At 40.2% G+C, this 16300-nt stretch overlaps 1 protein-coding gene across 7 annotated transcripts in view; it reads left to right on the forward strand.

Moving 5' to 3' along the window:
• The window catches only part of SORCS1 (sortilin related VPS10 domain containing receptor 1), a 476815-nt gene that overhangs the window by 96505 nt on the left and 364010 nt on the right, over positions 1 to 16300 (forward strand). Inside the window, exon 1 of one of the 7 annotated variants that reach the window (XM_070604807.1) lies at positions 11932 to 12250. The exons of the other annotated variants lie outside the window; for them this stretch is intronic. The gene's annotated coding sequence lies outside the window, so the exon portion shown is untranslated. Of the gene's footprint in view, positions 1 to 11931; positions 12251 to 16300 lie in introns of those variants that run through there. 7 annotated transcript variants of the gene reach the window in all.

Raw genomic sequence — 16300 nt, forward strand, 5'->3', positions numbered from 1 at the left:
GCAATTATTGATTTCAGGCATTTTCCTATCACTAATGTTCTGAAAAGGGCTTATTCTGCTAGAATATAATCCATAAAATTTGATGAAGAAAAAATTCCCATTGTAGGATAGAAGTTGAGAAGTAGCAGAACAAAAATTCATAGGGACAAGTGAAAAGAAGACAAGAACAAATCAATGGGAGGCTAGGAGCAGATTTAGGATTTCTGTAATACTCTGTCCTGAAAAGTGCTTCTGTGACTGCAGAGGCTGGAATTCAACTTGTGTCTTTGCATTCTCCTGTAAGGAGAGGACATGTGTGTCCATATATTTATACCTGCCACATAGTGGGTGGTCAGTAAATGCTACTTGAATCTGAGGATGCAGAGAACTAGGGTGACCATATATCTTGACTTGTTCTGGAGAATTTCAGTTTATTATCTGTTGTCCTGGGTAATTATTCATAGCCCTTTTCAAAAACATTCTGGTTAATTGATAACTTTTATGGTCGCTTTCCTTAGAAGCAGAGTCCTGCCTCTTGGGGCTTGATTAACTGACATGCAACTGATTGGATAAATTCTGAAATTTGTAAATGATCCTTGATTTGGACTAAAATGTCATCCTCATGTCTGAGTTTGTCCATAGATTCCCAACAGCTGAGAAATGATAAATGAGTCTATCCTGTAACCATCAGGCCTCTGCAGGGGTGGGTCAGGACCAGAGGGATTTAACAGCTCCATTAATGACCCAGAAGAGCTATGTAAGCAGCTTGCTAATGAAACCTGCAGATGACACTAAATTTGTAGGTGTTGGAAGCAACAATTGAAGCATGAGTTAAAAAGGATCCAAGCCCAGGCAGGGGCTAGAAGAGAAAAGTCCATTTAAGCTAACTTTGTAAAACAAATCTATGCAATATCAATAGTCCATAAGACCAAGGCAGAGTAGGGCACAGAGATGACTTATGTCATTGAAAAGTCCGTGGCAACAATTTTCTTAGTCTCTAAGGCAGGGAAAGGATAGTGGCACGACACAGGGTTAGCATCAAAAGAATTGGGTTCAAATTCTAGTCCTTTCATAGACTAGCATATTTTGAGCAACTCAGTGCAGCTCTCTGGGATTCTCAGTTTCCTTTTGTAAATATTAAATTAGCAATGTGTCTGAAAATGCTTGGCCAAACATGCAACTTGATACAAATTGGTCAGATCAGATTTTAAAAGCAGTGTCATAAGACCAAAAATCATTCTTTCTTCCACTATATCAAGAGTCCATGAGTCTCCAGTAAATATACAGATGGGCTTCAAAGGATCCATGAACTCCCTCAGATAGTACATCAGATATTTTGTGTGTGCCTGTGAGCATGGCTGGGTGTTTTTCTGGGGAAAATGTCTAATAGCTTTTATCATGTATTCAATAGTGTTGACAGCTAGAAATACATTAAGTACCTCTGCACTGGACTGTGACCTTCTTTTAAGTTCCTCTTCAGCATCTAGCCACACATTGAGCTTTCTGTACCTTCAGCATCCACAATGGCTCCATCTCAGAGCCTGGGCAATTGCTGTTACCTCTGCCATCCTCCAGAGATTTTCAAGGCTGGCAAAGTTTCAGCTCCTTGGAAGGGTCCAAAGTATTGCCCCATCTTCAGGAGCTCTCTATCACTGAGCCTTGTTTTGTTATCTTCATAATACAGAACTATCTAAAACTTGAAATTGTCTTGTTTATTATTTCTACTCATTTGTGTGCTACTATCCATTAAGCTACAAGCTCCTTGAGAACAGAGTCCTTGACTCTCTTGTTCACTGCCAAATCCCTAATACCTAAAACAGTGTCTGATCCATAATAGGTGCTCAATGGTTGTTTGTAGCAGGGAGGGAGGGAGAGATGGCGGGAGAGAGGAGGGAAGGAAGGAAGGGAGAAAGGAAGGAGCTTGGGAACTTTTCACATAGAATTTGTCACGTGGTATATATTAAATGATTTGGTGAATGAAAGATGGAAAGGATGTATGAATGAGTAAGTACGATTTACTGAGATTGTTGTAAAGATGTGGAGAGAAGAATGATGCCTCAGCAATGGAAAAATTCACCCTACTCTTCTTTGGTACGACAGGGAGTTTTTGCTCTCTAGCCTGCAAAACCTTTGACGTTATCTAGTCCTTAAGTTGTTCTGGATGGTGCTTTTGGTTCTAAAAAGATAATACCCAGTCACAGTTCCTCTGTGTTGTAAGAATAGACTAAGCTGTCCATTGATGTAATTCTTGGATGCATACAGGAGCTTTGGTGCAACTGCTGATGAGATGAACTCTTTGCCAAGAAAGTCTATCTAGAATTTAGTTTTGAGGAGAGGTTCCACTAAAAGCATTTTGTGCCACTTGCATTCAGCAGGACTAGAAGGTTCCAAAAATAAAGCCTAAGTGGAGTGGCATTTTTATCACTGGGATTTCTGTTGAGCTGCTCTACAATCAAAATATATCCTTCAGAATCAGAAAGCCACGTCTTAGGTGCTTCTCCTCACAGGAATCAACCTCTTCTGATTGTGTAAAAGGAATTTTCCTTGTGGCTGAAGCCTATACTCCTGTTCTTATTTGATTGATTCATATCTCACATCTGATTTTCTCTGTCAAGTGTTTAAAAGTGACCATTTTCTCTGAAAGCCTGTCAGCATTGGATAGTAAGTTGCAGAATAAAAGAAAATATCTGACCCTTATACATAAGCATCAACCATTGAACCAAATCTACCAATATCTAAGATTCAGAAAGATTAACTAACAAATATATTTGTTTGGCTAAATCTCTCCCTTAGACTAGTTTTTAAAAATTAAGGATTTTGGTTGATTAGACTTCTTCCCAGAGGACTGTGTGTTACTGGGCCAGGTTTCTTAAAACTCTTGGGATATTCATGTGTACTTGTGGAACAACAAACCCAATTTCATATACTAATATCCCTTATTAAATGGGCTTGGAGCCAAAAATCCTAAACTGAGGCATATTGCATGTGTTCCCTGATTACTCTCTCTTCACACAAGCCATTAGCCAGAGCTGGAACTTTAGCAGCATCTATCTATGCCAAAAGTACTGGAAAAATTTTTCTCCTAAAAATCCAGATTCATTTTATAATTTTTACTGCATAATTAACTATAATGTTTGACACTGTCATCTTCTTGACAGATTCTAACTTGGAGCATCTGGTATTATTTAGCCGAGAGCCTAGTTCTATTCTCCAGATACAAAAGGGTTCTGATTAATTAATCATTGCCCAATCTGAATAATACATTAAAGATAAACTTCAATGCTTAGTACAAAACAAAGGGGAAAGTTTTCTTATGTTACAGAAGATGGAGTTTCCTATTAATAGAATGTAAAAATGAGTAAGTTTTAGCACTTCCTCGTCACAGGTCCAATGCCAGAACTGAAACAGGCAGAGTATCTTCTTAGATGGTTGTAGTTTGGGGTTCAACCAGCAGAGCTTAGCACCCGCCCTGGAGTGTTTATCCCCAGCTCCTCTCTCAGCCACCGCCTCTTGCCTTCAGTGCCTCTGTCTCACATCTAATACATCCTGTTGTCTGTGCCATGAAGGACTCAATGAGAGGACAGCTCATCGAGAGTCTAGATTGTAAATTCTCTATGAACTTTATCTGTTCAATTCTGGTGCCCAACAGAGTCCCTGACACCAGCAGACACTCAGTAGGTGTTTGTTCAATTCACGAATGGGAATCCTTGCTGTGCCAACCAGTGGTGGCATGTAGATTCCCAAGCTATCAGTGCCCTCTTCTTTACAAAGGCTAGAAATTGGTGTAGTTCATCATTTCGTCTGTTTTCCTTCGTATACATGCGGCTCTGTGACCCACAGGCTGTATAACCACAGACTGTCAAATGCCTAAAGTATGTGATTTGCATTGGGTTAAATACAGCAATAACCTATTTATGATTTGTGTTGCTTTCTGTCCCTTTTTTTAAGAGTCCTTAACATAAGTTTTTCAAACACAAAGTCTCTGTTACTGTCATTAAACGTGGCTTTGTTGTGTGGCTTTGTCAAACTACCTCCTCCATAAAAGCCATCCTTCTGCTTGCTAGTTGTGTCCCTTCCATGGCTTTTCCTTTAGGCCTAATACTGATGACTTTTCTATTCCATTCCAAAGATCGTCTTCACCTACAGTCTGAATAAGTGTGAAAACCTGTACTTAACTAAAGTTACATAGAAGACATAAGTCAACTCTGAAGGTCATGAGGCATTGTCCATCTTCACATACCCCCCAAAAAATTTGTTTATAAGTATTAGTTATTAATTCATTCAAAAATATTTACTTTGCCAATATTACATCCCAGGCGAGATCCTAGCACTGGAGATACAGAAGTGACCAAATGGCAGGCTTCTGCGTTCATGGAGCTTAGATCCTAATTGAAAGACTAATTAACAAGTCAATGTACTATTTCAAGTGGTGTTAAGTACTATGAAGAAAAGTAAGGCACAGCAAGTAGAAAGACAGTGCGATGATATGCTAAGGTCGTTGTGTTGTTACTAAGGAGCTTACTGGGCATTCTTGAGCACCAATTGTATTCAATGCTTTGTACTAAAAGCCAATTCCCTGTAAGGCACCTGCAGTCTGATGATGGAGATAGGGAATGCCTAAAACAGCTAAGACATAAATGTTAAAAATAATCAAGCCAATAAGGGAGGTACAGAACAGTATCCAAGGGCTTTGTAAAAAGAGAAGGGGTCCATCTGGGTAGCAGGACTATAAAGGCTTCCCAGAAGAGGGTTGTGGGAGACGAACCCAGGTGAGGATGAGCTTCCATTTCACAGGGAGCCACCTGAGCAAGGACATGCTGTTAGGAAAATATTGGCACTGCACTGAAGTTACAAAGGTATTGGCTTGAGTGCAGTGAAAGAATCAGATGCTATTGAGAGAGCAGTGTAAAGTTCCCTTGTAGCCAAATTTTTAAGAGCTTTGCATGCCAAAGTGAGAAATTTGAATATAAGAGTAACTTTAAAAAAATAAATATTTAAAACATTTTTCCTGATTATCAGAATAATAGGTTTTCATTACGTGAAATGCAGACAGTTCCTTATAATAATGTTTCAGGCAGAAAGGTGAGTGAATCAGAGCTATAGTAACAAAATAATAACCTATCAGTGGTGTGTAGACAACCTTGGAGTAGAAAGAGTTGCAAAATATCATGTAAGTTTATTGACGTCACCTGCAGTAGTTTTGTTTTGTTTTGTTTTTAATTACTTGTTCTCCAGACATCTGGTTTCTATCTAAAATAAAATTGAAAGCCAGATGGGCCTTTTCCAGAAACCTTATGAAATTCAAATATGTAGCCATCATCATGGTTTAAGGACTGTTTGAGAGACACAAGACTTCTTTGCGTAATGCTCTTTCTTGCACCCTTTACTCTAAATGGTTGTCCAAAACATTGTGAGTCCTCGGTGGGGGGAGGCGCCCTAATTAAAGATTACATTTTCTGGAAGCGTTTTAAATTCCAGCACTTAATGCAGGAATTTAGAAAGCCAAATGATCTCTTCCATGGAACCAAAGTCCTTCCTTTTTCAGATTCTTTGCTTCCTGTTGGAATAATAAATGTCTCCTTTGACACACTCTGATGCACGTAAGACCTGTCAGTGCCCAATGTAAAGAGTTTTAATCCTTTTGCGTTTTCTTATCCTCTCTTTCTGGGCTGCATGTTGACTTTTATGGGTGGTAGTCACTTTGCCTTTGGGGTCCCTTTCTCTGTAAAAACATATTAAAATTATATTTTATGACACCATTGATATAAAGACAAATATATGTTAATTTACTTAAACATTTTCTTTGGCTAAAAATTATTCTTTCTTCTCATTTTAGAGTAAAGTAAAACATTGCCTTGGTCCCCTAAAACTAACATGAGCCTTACGAACTCTGCATGCTGCCTACTAAAGGGTAGGTTGGTTCTTCGTCCTATCTGTGGAGAATTGATTATAAGGTAAATTGAAAACCAGTATGCGTGGCTGGGCCCAAAGTTGTTCATGCCCCATAAGCCTCTACAAATATGGACTTCAAGTCAGATATTGCATACTTTAAAAATACCTCCCAGTGGTACACTAGGAACATGGAAAAAGGTCAGATCCATTTTACTGACCTTTTCATTCTGGTCAGTAGTGGCAGCTGCAATTTCCTATTTGCAGTGAATTTAGGAAAAATATGGGCCTCAGAGTACTTACATGACAGCCACCGGGGCAGTTAACTAGGGCCCTTTTAATGGAATTTCAGCTTCCTAGGCTGCTTTAATGGAATCAGGTATTGTGGATCAGAATCTCAGTGTTTGAGACGTGTGAATCTCATGCACACTTAAGCTTGTAGCCACTGTCCTAAAACAAAAATCTGTTTGGGTTACTCCCTCTAGTAGCTCTCCATTGTGGAATAAAGCCCAACTCTTGAACCTGGCATGCACTGTCCTTCGTTATAGGGTCTCACTCCTCTCAAAGCTCCATATCTGGTTCTCCAACCCCGCTGAAGTCCCCGAAGTTACTCACATGCTCAGTCTTCTCTTTGGACCTAAGATCCCCTTCTTTCACAGGACTGTCAATTTCACATGCATTCCTAAGGACTCATCCCAAATGCCACCCCCTCTCCAAAGCTTGTGTGGACCCCTTGGTATAAAATTGGCACCTCCTTTCTCTGTGCCCTGCCCAGATATCTGATTTACCACCTGTGACACATCATTGCATTTGTTTAGTTTCGACTTTTCCCTTACAAGTTAGACTGTTCCTTTCTTAAAAGCAGGAGCTATTTCTTCTTTATTTATTTATTTTACAAAATACAATGCTTATTTTTAAAGGCAGAGTACATTTCTTGTTTATGTTTGTTTGCGTTTTGTGTTTGTGTGTATATGTGTGTGTTTGCTTATTTATGTATGTTTAATTTATATATATATATATATTTTTTTTTTTGAGGAAGATTAGTCCTGAGCTAACATCTGTTGCCAATCCTCCTCTTTTTGCTGAGGAAGACTGGCCCTGAGCTAACATCCGTGCCCATCTTCCTCTGCTTTATATATGGGACGCCTACCACAGCATGGCTGGCCAAGTGGTGCCGTGTCTGCACCTGGGATCAGAACTGGGGAAACTCAGTCCGCCGAAGTGGAACATGCGAACTTAACCGCTGCGGCACCAGGCCAGCCCCTTAATTTATATTTTTATTTCTCAAGGCTAAACGCATACCTATTAGGCATGCAGGATAGGATATCTTGATTCTTGGTTTCTTTCTTTTTTTTTTTTTAAATGAGGAAATAGTCAGGCATGTATTGGGTTAGAGGAGATTGAGATTCAAAAGCAAGGTGAAAATCACCAGAAAACTATTGAATGTAAACAGTTAAAAAATAAAAATCCTCTGACTTTGTTATAAACAGTTCTCCATCACAGGTCTTTTATTTTTTTCAGCAAGAGGGAGAGGAGAAGAGCCAGCCAGGAGCCAACATTGGCTATTGGAGGTGATCCGTTGTTGGTGTGAGCAGGGCGGGGAAGCTGACGTGGGACAGGCGTGAGTGCCTGTTGAGAGAATATAAAAATGCACAAGCTCTGTACCCCTACTTTTCTGGAACTCGTAGTCTAATGTAGACAGCATTATCAAAGACCCAGAGACAGAAATGAGTGGGCCTTTCGGAGGGACAACTTAGTTCAATCCGTTGAAGGTTTATTGAACCAATCAAAGATACAGATCTTCCCTCTTGGAGATTTTTCCTCTAGGTGGTAGACAGACATTCAACACCAAATCCTACAGTTATAACTGCAAACTCTGGTGAGCATTATAGGCAGTTTCCTGTGGACGGGCTGGGGCAGACGGGGCTGGTGGTAAGTCTGGAGGCTGAAGGGATAAGATAGGACCAGATTTGGGCAGTGAGGAGGGTGGCTTGGAGGCCATGATAACAAAGCATTTTCAGTCAAGGGAGAAAAGAGACACTTAGCAAGCTTTTGGGCCATGGAAGGAAGCTGAGAAAGACCTGGTAACTTGTTGATAATCTTAAAGAAAATCAGGGGGCTGGCCCGGTGGTGCAGCAGTTAAGTGTGCACATTCTGCTTTGGCGGCCTGGGGTTCACCGGTTCAGATTCTGGGTGCAGACATGGCACCGCTTGGCAAAGACATGCTGTGGTAGGCGTCCCATGTATAAAGTAGAGGAAGACGGGCATGGATGTTAGCTCAGGGCCAGTCTTCCTCAGCAAAAAGAGGAGGATTGGCAGCAGTTAGTGCAGGGCTAATCTTCCTCAAAAGAAAAGAAAAGGAAAGAAAATCAGAAAGACTTTATTGCTTTGTGTGTCTGGAAAGCTATTCTTCCTCTAAACTCAGTGCAGCTATTTCCTGTTTCCCTTGTGTCTTCATAGCAGGAGCATCATTTCATCTGGCAAGGGAGAACCTGAACTATTCAAATGACAAAATCAACGTGACAAGACTTATTTTCCAATATGAAACCAGCAGGTGGAATAAAAACTTATGACAGAAAGGACCTATTAAACTATCCATTCCTAAGACCTCCTCCCTGAGGACATGAAAGGATTTTATCTTTCTTGTTAAATGCTTTCCACCTCTTTGCCTGGACTGGATTTTAATGACTGCGGATCCAGAGGTCTTAGTATTTCCCTGGAAATATTTTCCTGCCATCAAATCGACTTGTCTTGCAGGATTATTGTTATTATTATTTTTGCTTCTGACAAAGATATTTTTGCTTAATTTAATTCTTTATTCGAAGAGTGACAGATGAAGAGGAATGAATTAGAAGCCTGGGATCTTTGGTATAATAAGTTGGGAAATCTAGTTCAAATATTTTAACAAATGTATTTTGGGATAGCCACAGAACCTCCAACATGGAGTTCGTGCCTGCCACAGTTGTGTCAGTGTTTAATGGCCGGTCATTACTTCCCCTGTAGTAAGATGGAAGTCGGAGGTAAATCAGGGATTTCCTGTACACAGCATGAGAGCTGCGTTCTACCTACCCATGGCAAAGGCAGACATTGCTGATTGGTCACAGCACAGCCACACCGCTCTAGGATGGCTCCAGAAAAGTATGGACAACCGACAAATTTGAGTTAGCATAAGAGAGAAAAGTTATTTGCCAGCCTGGTTCTAGAAGATCTCCAAGTTCCCTTATAACTCTCGAATATGTGAGTCTCCCTGAGGTGTTTGTTTTAGAATTTGGTCAATTTCAAGCCTCTTCCTGCCAGTTTAGAGCTATTCATTATTATTATTCTTGTTCCTAGTTCTTGTTTTTGTTGAGTTACTGGATAATGTTTCCCAGTACTGTGCCAGAAATGATTACACCTGACTCAAAGGCAGAGTGAAATATGTAGATACAAGTTCTCAACCACGACAGGAGACCTGTAGCCTGTCTGGTTGGTCAGCACCTTTTATTTAGTGGGGTTGTTCCAAGAATAATTATAGACGCTGTGCTTAAGAGTTTGCTATACTTTAGGGTTGATAGCATTGTGAAGATTTGAAGACTATCATGTCTTCGCTTGAGATGGTGCATTTTTCACGTGTGTGTGCGTGTGTGAGGAAGATTGGCCCTGAGCTAACATCTGTTGCCAGTCTTCCTCCTTTTGCTTGAGGAAGATTGTCACTGAGCTAACATCTGTGCCAATCTTTCTCTATTTTACATGGCATGCCGCCACAGCGTGGCTTGATGAGTGGTGCCAGGTCCACATCCGGGATCTGAACCTGCAGATCCTGGGCTGCCGAAGTGGAGTGCGCAAACTTAACCAATACACCACCGGGCCGGCCACAAGATGGTGCATGTTAAAGTTAACAAATCTCTGTTATGGTCTCAGATTGGAAACTGGAACAAGGATTTTAATTTTAAAAAGGTTTACATTTTTCCGAAATGCCTTAAGAGCTGTTCTTTCATGTTTCATCAAAAGCTGAGTGGTAGATAGGGAACATATTATTATTCCCATTGGTGATGAAGAAATCAAGGCACAGAAAGGTTAATCAGTTTGTCCAGGCAAAAACAGATACATACTCTGAAAGCCCTGTTTGAAAGCCATGCCCCAGCCAAAACCAGGCCCCAGCTGGCTAAGAGTTCTGAGGTCTGTGATCTCCTCCCTCCTCATTTTTCATTGCATAGTTGGATTTACATACTGTGTTTTTATGTAAAATTCTATTTGAATGTAGGGTTAAAAATGTTTGAAAACTGTTGGTGCAGTGGCAGGAGAAATGAGCTGGGAGTTTGAGTATATTTCATTTGCAACTAAAAAACACAAATGAGAGTAACCTGCCTCCAGAGCTGAGGGGATTACTGCTGCTCCAACTACAACATCAAGGGTATAGGCCTAGCTTCAGGCCCGCTTGAATCCTAGGGCTTTAGTCCTCAGAAATCTGCCGTCCCAGCTTTCATCTCGACAGTGCTCTGAATTTGTTTCATTCTCAGCCAGGGTCTTTCAGAAGGTGGCAAAGATAGCCAACAGTCGTGAAATGCTTAACTCACAGCAGGAGAGACCCTCTTCCAGTGGCATTAACCAGAGGTCTGGCTGCTTCACATTGTGTTAGACAGGGTCACATGCTCTCCTGGATAAATCATCATGTAGGAATCTATGTGATAAAATATGCCATATTTTAGTGTTTTTTCCCTCCTAAATACAAATTATATCATGCTATACGGTTGTTTTGAATTTGCATTTTTCCTCCCATTTAACAATATATCCTTTTTTTCTTTCTTCTTCTTCTTCTTCTTTTTTTTTTTTTTTGCTGAGGAAGATTGGCCCTGAACTAACATCCTTTGCCAATCTTCCTCTTTTTGCTTGAGGAAGATTTTCCCTGAGCTGACCTCTGTACCAATCTTCCTCCATTTTGTATGTGGGATGCTGCGACAGCATGACTAGATGAATGATATTTAGGTCTGTGCCCGGGATCCAAACCCATGAATCCCAGGCCACTGAAGTGGAGTGCGCAAACTTAACCACCACCCCACCAGCCTGGCCCCGACAATATATCTTATAGATGTTTTTGTGGGTGTCAATGCATGTAGATCTATTTTACTCTTTTCAACTGTTGCATGGTATTACACTGTATACATGTAATGTTGATTATTTAACAGTTTTACCAATAATGAGCATTTAAGGTGAGTTATTTTTGTTAGAGCAAATGATACATCATATTGACAGCCTTTTACATACCCTTTGGGCTGTGTATGAAATTATTTCTCTAGGATAGATATCAAGAGGTAGATCTGCTGGGTCGAAAGCTATAAACTTTTCAACTTTGATGAGTGCCACTGGACCTCCAAAAAGTTTCATCCGTCCCTTAGATTTTTGGGTTATAATAATGTTCCTGCTGCTGCTAATAGCAAATCCTTATTGAGTACTCACTCTCTGCCAGGTACTATGCTAAGTGTTCTCATTTAATCCTACAACAACCCAAACACGGTTACCCTATGAGATACATGCTAATATTATCATTATCATTTTACAGGAGAACATGGTGAGGTCTAGAGAGTTCTAATCACTTGGCTAAATTTAGAAAGCTATTTGTCTGGTCTTGATAAACTAAAGATGAGCTTTATATTCGACAGTTTGAGGGTATGTTATTTGGACCATCCAAGCTGCTCAGGGAAGAAATTTATCCCTGAGTCTTAGGCCAAATACATTAAGGGGCAGATCCACGAATGTTCCATATATGTGATTTGGATGCTTTGCAGTATTTCTGCAGTCATGATCTGGCATAATTAAATGTGGAGTGAAACATAAAGTCAATAAAAGAAAGTCGCTGCTGAGGTTCTTACTGATCTGAGCATTAGCGAGAGAAAATTAACATAGCCAGGAGAAAACAAAAAAAGGGGCCTTTAGTTAAAGCAACAAGCACATTTCATAGAGTAGGGCGTATTTCTCAGTACAGTCATTGGCTGGTGTGTAAAATGGTTGATGTGGTGGTGACAGTGACTTAGGAATCTTTGAAGGATGTAAACGTTATCGCTTTGTTGCTGGCTTCCTGGAGTCAGTCGCTATTAAGTAGCCTTACTTTACTTAATCCTGGGAGGAAATGTGTTTATTTAATCTTCAGTTATTGTGGTCAGATGTTTAGCTCTGTTTAACATAGATTGCAGTGGTGGAAGACTGTCTGGTCTCTTTAAAAACTAGATCAACTGCTGAGCTCTTAGGAGGTGGTTAATTGGTAGCTGCTGAGTCGAAAAGGCCCCCCCATGCCTCCCAGCTGAACCCAGAGGAGAGCCGGAGAGGAAAGAAGGCTGCTTCCAACTCTTCCAGAAAGAACAGGCTGAGCTCAGTCATTCTGAGAACCAAGAAATAACCAGACCAGGTAAATTTAAGATACTTTGGCTCACAGTAGAGAATATTAAAATATTCTTGGCACATTTAAGTTTTAGAAGTTTCTAGAGAACAAACTAGAAAGCAGCATGATATAGGGCCAGAATTTTCAGTCATTTATAAAGAGGCTTGGTATACTTTCTACTTTATACTTTTTGGATTACCTTCCCATTGCTTAGCTCACTTGTGTTTGGTAATTTTTTATGTTTTGCTTTTGTAAATGAATCCTCTGTTTTGGCATAAACTCTTGTGGCATTCCTTTAGCGTTTGTTAGCAATCTAAACCTAAAGCCTGTCATGTTTTCACTTTCATATTTCTTTTCCTGCTATCTTCAAAAGAAGAACCAATTGCTGCTGACCTGTTGGCAAGGATTAGAAGGTAGAGCATAATATTGAACATTATAAATATCTTAACTGATTCAGCCAATGGGAGGCCAACTCACCTCTCATAGATGGGGACTATTCAGTGGGAGCATATATTAGTATCAGTGTTACCCAAGTTTATAACATAACAGAAGTACTAACATTTATAGACTTTGTTGCACTTGAAATGCACGCCGTACACTGGGCAGTGTTAAACGAGTATTATCACATTTAATCCTCCCCCCCGCCCCGCCCCGTGCCGCAGGGAGGTTCTCCTTTCACCTTCATCCACATTTTACCAGTTAAAAGCAAAGAGAATTTCAGCTGCTCACCTGGGACCATACTTACTAAACGGCCAATTCAGAGCTAGAACTTACTCCGTCTGATTCCAGGATTCCTTACACCGCCTTGCTAGGTGCTTGCTTTCTCTTCTCCACACGTTTTCTACAGCTTTAGGAGAAATTCATTTTGTTTTTTTTCTGTTTTGTTTTTCCATCCAGAGAAGCTTGTGAAGTCTCAATTTGGTGCTCTTTAACAAATCTCCTTTTTTCCTCTCTAGCTTTCTTTGGTGACACTGGCCATAAATAACTAAGTGGAGGAATGAACAAAGTGTCCTCAAAACAAAGCACATAGAAAGTTCCTTTTAAAATTTGATTCGGGACTCGTTGAGCAAGGTGCTCCTATTAGCCTTTCCAGCTGAAGCAGTTGGGACTAATGATCCTTTTCTGGTGTTTACCTCAAGGGGACATTATAATAATTGGATGCATTGTTTGCAGGAATAACAATATAATATACAATATTTTGAGAATTGCACCAAGTTTCCCCGTGATTTCGCCTGGAAATGATTTTATCTGAGAAAGACGCTGGGTTTCCCTACTCCCACAGCTCATTTATAAAATATGCCAATATTTATTCAAGCTTTTTTAGATCCAGAAGCCAGATAGAAATGCAAGCGTATTATAGTTGTTTAATCCTTATTGAGTTCCCAGCAGGGCTGTCTGCAGCCCGAAAACATGTACCTAGACCCTTCTCTCCTCTCCTGGAGTCTGCATACCAGTGTGGCCCCTTACACTTCACAGTTAGTTACGTAACTTCTTTCGCCATGGGAGCGTTTTACAGTCATTTAGCCTATTGGAAAACCAGCTTCATTTCTTTGGTTCCTAATTTAAAACATAAATGGCCAGTAGAAAACTAGCCAAAAGGAGAGTTCTTTTTAAATGGAACCCTGAACAATAAAGAGGATGATTATAGCTCTCAATTAAATATTTTAGAACTTGAAATTTTCTTAACCAAGAGATTTCCTTCACCCAAATGAGAGCTGAGTGGTCTGAATCTAGTTATGGTGGTGGGACATTCAGGAGATGCAGAAAAGGAAGAAGCACTATCTAAGGAGGTCCCAAGTCTAGATCTGAGCTGATTCTAACAGCTGTAGGTCTCACTTGTGTTGAAAGCAACATTACAAACAGTTGTGTGGAACCAGCTCAGAGAGAAACAATGAATCTCTTGGTCAAGCAACCTAAATAGCTTGGTGAGGTCACCTGCAAGCTTGGTGGGCCAGAGAACTTAAGTTCGTTTATATTAGTATCAGTAACCCCCTCGTCAACATGTTGTATGTGTGTGCATGTCTGTGTGAACATGAAGTATACTGGTTAAAGGTTCCTCATTTCTACCTCACAAATGCTCCCTCTAACTGGTGTCTAAAGTGAAAGGACCTAAAACCCAGCATTTCTTATTACCAAAGTATCAAACACTTTTCCCTTCATACTGGGTAAATTAAACAAAAAATATGCATCCAGGGCAGGCTTTTAACATCACTCTATCCCTAGCAGGTGTAACATTATGGCACAGTGTAAACATGTAGGCTCAGGAATCACACTGTCTGGATTCAAATCCTGATTCTGCCACTTACAATAACTATGACTCTGAGATATAAAATGGGGATAGTAATTATAATATCTATCTCACAGGAAGTTTGTGAGGATTAAAGGAGACCAGGTAAAGCATCTAGAGAGTCAGAATTCTAGAAGTGTTATCCCTTTAACTATTAGTCTATTCTAATACTCATTCGATGTTTAATGATCCTCAAATGCGAAATAACTTTTAATTGAGGTGGATTTACCATTGACAGACAAAAACAAGTTAGAAGAGGAAAAACCCAAATTATAGGTGATGTTAGCAATCAGTCAATGAGGCCTGTGTCTCATCTGTCAGAAACTCATCGGTCCTGGAGCTCCAGATGATTAAACACCATACATAGTATCTTGATTAACTTGGTTCCTAATGATAAATATGAGGTTTTCACTCCATTCTTCTACCAAAGCATGGTTCTGCTGGTATAGTGTTGGCCGAGTGGGGGGGCTCTAGGTTCCTGGGTTCAATCGAAGGTACTTTTTAAAAAATCAGTAGGAAGAGACATTCTTGGTGGGAGGCAAAGCACCTGATTCGCTGTGCTTTTTCTCCAAAGAGTAACCCTGCATAATATTATGTGTGAAGATTTTTTTCGAGAAGAATTCGCTGAAGCAAGATGCTCTAAGATGCCTTATGATAACACTGGAACGGAATATGTCTCCACATGTGTAAAGATGCAGAGAGTCTGGAGATCATCGGCAGGGTTGTCTTCCATCCACTGTGGATGTTGGTTGAGATTAAAGAGGCGGTAATAAATAGCCTAAGCTTTTATTTATTTTTTTGATGCTACTAGTGTCCAATTGAAATTGTGCATATATTTGTGTTCTTGATTATACAAAATAGCTAAATCATTCAGCTTTTGGCTGACGTTCTTTTAACGTGATGGGAATTACATTGATTATATCAAAGTGGTCTATAGGTCAGGGTAGCATTTTTATATATTTAATTAATAAAAGTGGGTAAATAGATAACTCACTATATATTTATTAAAAAGAAAAAAAATCGTGTTTATGGGGGACAATTGTGAAAGGAGTTCTGGTAGAAAAAAAGGATAGGAGTCAATGTCCTAATAATTCATCCTCCTCAGACAGTAACGTACGTCTTCTATTCTTCAGGTCTTGGATGGAGCTGGAGAGAGGCTCAGTTTTCTCCCTTAGAATTATGAACACTGTTTTAAATTGTCTCACAAATGCGTCTCACCCACACTTCCTCAATCAGCCTCTGTGCTCCTCACTCTTGACTCTTTTCTGATACTTGGAGCATGGCCAACCATACTGACTCAACAGCCTTGAGCTCCCTCCCCACCCCTCCCCACCATTTCTGTTTATGAGATCTTTACTACACAGTCTAATTAAGACTTAAGCAGGCTGCTTCCAGATGCGACAAATAAGAGATTTTCCTGTTGAATTGGTCTGCCTATCTCCATTCTCTCCGAACTGTCCCGTGGAAATCTGTTTCCAAATGTGTTTATGATGCTGATTAACAGTTTCCCCAGCCTACTACCAACGAACTAGGGGATTAACTGACATAATTGCATCTCACTTCTCCCAGAGCATCAGCAGTGATTAATGTGCCACATGCAGCTGCCTTCCCAGACTCTGTATTTCATTATCTGGGAGGCTCACCAGCTCCAGGCTCCCTCACTCCACATGCCTGAAAAGTTCTCCTGGAAGCAGAAAACTCACTTGTAACGTAGACAACAGAACTTTGAAAATATGGGACCGGGGGTGAGGTTTTAAGAAAAGCAGCAAAACCTTACTAAACCTCAAGGA

Source organism: Equus przewalskii, chromosome 1 (genome assembly GCF_037783145.1).
Source record: "Equus przewalskii isolate Varuska chromosome 1, EquPr2, whole genome shotgun sequence".
In the NCBI taxonomy this organism is placed as follows: domain Eukaryota; kingdom Metazoa; phylum Chordata; class Mammalia; order Perissodactyla; family Equidae; genus Equus; species Equus przewalskii.